This window comes from Perca flavescens, chromosome 17, assembly GCF_004354835.1.
Source record: "Perca flavescens isolate YP-PL-M2 chromosome 17, PFLA_1.0, whole genome shotgun sequence".
In the NCBI taxonomy this organism is placed as follows: domain Eukaryota; kingdom Metazoa; phylum Chordata; class Actinopteri; order Perciformes; family Percidae; genus Perca; species Perca flavescens.
Genome location: NC_041347.1, coordinates 4,295,932 through 4,301,608, shown reverse-complemented (window position 1 = coordinate 4,301,608; position 5,677 = coordinate 4,295,932).

Sequence of the window (5,677 nt, the reverse complement as noted above, 5' to 3'; positions counted from 1 at the left end):
TTAGAAGAGGTGGAAGAAGTATTAAGATCCTTTACTTCAGTAAGTACTAATAGCTTACAAGTCATGTATTGAAAATGTTGTATGTATGTAAGTTTCATCAGGAAAATGTACTGAAAGTATTAAAGGTAAAAGTACTCAATGCAGAAAAATCCTTACATTTTAGAAAATGGAAACCATCCAAACAGTTCAGTGTTTAATGGTCTAATCATTTCAGTTGTAAATGTAGGGTATATATTGTTGGGTAGTTTAATTTGTAATAAAACGTGTTTTGTGTCTAAAATCTTAATTTGTAAAGTAACTAGTAAGTAAAGCTGTCATGTAGTGCAGTAAAAAGTACAATATTTCTCTCTGAAATGTAGTGGAGTATAAATAGAAAGTGGCATGAAAAGAAACGACTCAAGTAAAGTACAAGTACCTCAAATTTGTACTTAAGTAGAGTAGTAAATGTCCTTAGTTACATTCCATCACTGGCAGTTAGTGTAGCCTAACTGAAAGGGAGATGGATCATTTCATGAAATAATGATTATTTTTAGAAAGCCTACTTCTGAAGTAAGGACTGATATACTGTATATTGCACATGATGGGATTTAGATTAGTCCACATGAAAGCTTTGCGTAACTTTTTGATATTAATGAACGTCCATTACGTTCAAGCCATTGAATGTAATGTCAAATGAGTTGCTACAAAGCTAATTAAGACTATCAGCTCCACACAACTATCTCTGTATTTCTCAGTATGGCAATGTTCAGAAGATTGTGGCATCTGGTGACTTTCCTGCGCAGAAACTTAGTGAAGATAATTAGGCCTACCTCTTTAATCCTCCGTGTCCTCCTTGGCTACTAGCAACTGCGTGGAGCAGGCTTGTGCACAATTCAGAATTGAATTGAGAATGACTCCTAAATTCCAATTCAATTCTTGAATTTGAATTTGAATTGATGTCAAAAACAGGATCTAGAATTACAATTCGAATTTGAATTAAAGGAAGCAGAATTGCAATTCAATAAAATTCAAAGAAATTCATATACATAATTTAAGTGAAGTGTTCAACAATGAAGCTTCACAATATATGCCAGATATGATTGCATTACATATTCTATCAACGACATTAGTCTGAACTACTTGTACAGATTACATTAACCGGAAATGTTTTCCCCCAGCAATGAATGTTAAAAGCTCAAGTCACAGAACAAATAGTTAAGTTTGATTTATTGTAATAGGAACATGATAGAACATTATCCATTTCACAGAATGCTTTACTTTAACCAAGTATTTAAAATTGTTGCTAAACAATGTGAGGTGGACATTTGTTTGAAAGCTTCTTTTCTACACAATTCAATGGTCAACACTGGACTTTTTAAGTTTCAGAAGTACCTTACAACTTCAGATTACAAACGTATATAGATTTGACACCTGTAATAACAACAACATGGAAAATAATAGCAGGCCTAAAAGGTCATCTGTACTAGCTCATTTTGAAGAACCAATTCCAACAAGAACACTTGGAAACCACAGAGCCATATGCAAGCACTGCAGTGCTCCAGTCTGTGGCTCCATCAAGGCTACTTCAAATTTCAAAAGACATCTACAAGTAAGTTAACAGACAGACAGTCTTTTATTTTGAAAACCATCTATTGATGGTATTATGCTACTGATATTTGATATCATCAGTGTTGGGGTCACTACTCAAGAACATGTAATACACATTATTCACTTTAAAAAAACATAATGCATTACCTTACTTGTTATTCTCTCTGGATAGTAACTCATTACATTACTGTAGCGCAACACAGTAAGAGCCTGGCATATAGCTCATAAAGGGCTTAAACACACCAACTCACAACAACAGTAACAGTAACATTAATGTGTTACATTACTCAGTTACAGCCAAATGTGATTATATCATGGCATTACTTCATAAGGAAGTAATGTAAAGTAATCCCCCAACACTATATCATATGTGTTTAAAAGCGTGCAAGCATACTTTTTTCTTATTAATTATTGTAAATCAAGAAAACAATTCAATTGTGGAATAAATAGAAATATTTGTTCTCTGAAAGAGTGATCTATATTTTGTAACAAAATGTATGCAGGGTTGAGGATTGACTAGTTAAGTGTAATGAAATTATGTTATTAAATTACAAAATTAATGTAATTGTATTTAGTTGTATTACTGAGGTAAAATGTGTAATTTAATTAATCAAATCAAAAGGAAATAATGATAAAAATCCAAACCCACATTTAATATGGGTAAGCAATTACACTTCCAAAGTAACCTTCCGAACACTGAATGTATGTGAGATTCAACACATTCTTTCTGTTGTGTGACTGTGTAATTTCTTTGAATTGCCATGTCTTTTATTTTATGATTTACTCATTCCACTTCCTGTCATTCCAATTCAAATTCAAATTCATGAATTGAATGGAGGCCAATTCTGAAATTCTGAATTTTGCACAAGCCTGACGTGGAGGAAGTCACTGAAGGCTTGTATCATGTGGACGAGCTGACAGTTTTGTTGTCATTATTTAGAATTCCTCATGGGGGCAGCAGAAACTACATACTAAAGCTTTAAGCCTACTCATGTGAATCCTCGTTGCACCTCTTGTATTTAACCACGAGATGGCACTATAATAAAGCTAGTGTATAAGTATGTACCAGGTTTACACAGCAGACAAAGTAGATCAAAGTAATGCATGTGAGTAGAAAAAAGGGTAGCAATAAATCAACTTCTGACTTTGCCGAAAAGGTTTTGAATGTTCATATTTTCGGCATCTGTCTTTTATTTTATGATTTACTTATTTTTCTAAAGCACACTGTTTTGCCTTTTTTGTATGAAAATGTGCTGTATACATAAAGGTTTGGCGATATATTTTTGTATTGATATTTAAACATGATAAGATGGACTGTAAATGTAATTATATAGTGCTTTTCTAGCCTTCATGACTACTCAAAGCCCTTTAACATAGTACAGGAACCATTCACCATTCATACACTGTGGTCAAGGCTCCCGTACATTGTGCCACCTGCTCATCAGATCAACACTCACACATTTACACTCCGATGGTGCAGCATCGGGTGCAACTCAGGGTTCAGTGCCAAGGACATTTTGACATGGGACTGCATGGGCCAGGGATCGAACTACCAAATTTCTGATTGGCAGGAGACCGCTCTACCACTGAGCCACAGCCACCCCAAGTTAAGATAGGCTGTGGGGTTAAAAGTTGATAGAAAAATATCAACAAATAAACTGATGAATCACAAATGTTCATGAATTAAGCAGCACAAAACTGGCAAGCAACCACAAGCATTTTTCAAGATATTTAATAATAGAATGCCTAAAATCTGTATATCATTTTGGGGAAAAAACATAGTTGCCAAGCAAAGAAAAACATCTACATCCTATTTCCTATTTTATATCTATGCTAATTATTCTCCAACTGTCTTTATTATTCTGGAACCAGAACACAGCAAATGTTGAGGATTTTCACCCCTGCCCCCTAAAGAGAGGCAAACATTTTTATTATAATAGTATTTCAAAGTTACAGAACGTAGGTAGGGTAGGAATTTGGAGTAAACAGCATTGGTAATCTGAAACCTGTTTTTAGTAGAGTTCACAGAATGAATGTTGATATTTCCCTAACAGAACTTTTGCTGCATTGATTTGCCGGTCCAGTCAGAGAGACTGAGGGCTGTGACACAAAGTTTAAGGTATTTTAAAAACCTAAAAGATTCTGGACTTTGGAGAAAACATTCAGGGCTGTGTGTTGTTGCTGTTTTTTACAATAAACTATGACATTTAAATTGATATTTATTGTTTTGTTCCATACATGTACTGGTTTCCAAGAATATATGATTTAACAATACATACTCCCAATTCCCAATCTCTCAATTAGGCAATTGTCATATTAGTTGTAGGAAACAGATTTTTGTAAACTTTTGCCTACTATAGGCCAAAAGATGAATTGCAATAACATGGAGAAGCAGTGGAAGACCAAGTATTAGACAGTGGTTAAAGGAAATGTCTCTATGTCTTCCTCTGGAAAAGATCACTTTTACACTTAAGGACAAACAAGAGGAGTTTCAACTGATATGGGGCCCCTTTATAGACTACATTAGGGACAAAGCTCTATCTCTTATGCTCGGTGAACTGGGGTAAGGATAATGATAACCTCTGCGGTAGAGGACATTCAGCACACCTGTTTCGATTGAAATTTAGATAAGGTACTATAGTGTACCCACATCCCCATTTTTTTGTTATTTTTAACTTAGTTACTCTATTTTTTCTATTTCTTTTTATTATTTTTATTTTTTTACACGTGCATATGGGTGTATGTGTGTGTATATGTGCATGTATGCATATGTATTATGTTATTTAATTTAATTATCTTTTCTTTGCAAATGTAGTAACTATTTTATGAATGGAAATGGTTGGTATAATAGTAGTAGTATATGGAGTATAGGTACCTATATAGTTATATAGCTAATAGCTATAACAGTTGTGATTCTTCAATGTAGATGGTTAAAAGACTTCATATATACCTCACTCTTTTACTGGGATGTTGTAAAAATATGTACAGGTATTTTCTTTTTTTATGTATGTATGTGTGTGTAGTAAGTATATTGCCTGTTCGTATGTACATATATATGTATAAATACAGATTTTATATATTTTCTTTTATTTTTATCTTGTATTTATTTTTATTGTTATTTTTTATTTAGCTATTTGTTAAAAATTAAAACTCAATAAAGACATTGTTAAAAAAAAAACATCTTGTGTTGCGTTAGAAAGTGAGATTATCAGACGTATGTAGTTTCTCATCTCTGCTGCAGGCTAGCAGCTCAAGGCTACATTGATGATTTTTATCTTTTTTTTTAACTGTAAAAAAACAACTTTTGACAATATTATAGTAGAGCAAAGCAAATCGGTGGAGTAGCTACTCTTAAGGGAGAAAACATTATTTATTCTGATCATCTTTAACTGCCTTTTGTTGTTTATGTTGGCTTTCTATTATTATACAGGAATACAAAAATTATATAAGATATTGAAATTTAAAGTTTTTGGTTCATTAAAATAAACTGAGGGTTTTATAAAAGATAAGTCAAAGGACGGTGATGTATTAAGTATCCACCTGCTGTAAAAGCCGTATTCAAGTCAGGGTTGGTAATGTTGAAAAGCTAGCGAGATTTCAAAGTAGCATCTCCTTGTCTAATGCTACGTGTCCGCTGAGTTTTTTGACGGCAGGGATCTTCCCAGCATTGGTGGGCTCACCTCTAGCAGTTATCAGTTTCTCTTCACTGACCACTGACAAACAAAGAAAACAGGCTCCATCCTCCTACAACCGCCATGGCTGCACCTGATTGGACGAACACACATAGGGGCTGTCTGCTCCCGAATTTCAAAACAGACCAACATGGCGGCTCATTTGGTAACTGTTGTGGAATTTCCAGCTTATGAACTCATGCTACTGTATGTAAGTTGAGACGATGGTACCCAGATGTCATTCAGGTCAGTGTCCAACATAACCTCATAACCTTTCCAGGCAGAGTAGTACTTCATCTTTGTGCCTTTATAGATGACGGGAGACGTAACAGCTGTATGATAAGACAGTGCTGCTCACCCTGCCAAGGCCATGGAGAAGGTAAACACACAACACATTTTGTCTGTGCTGAGATATTTAG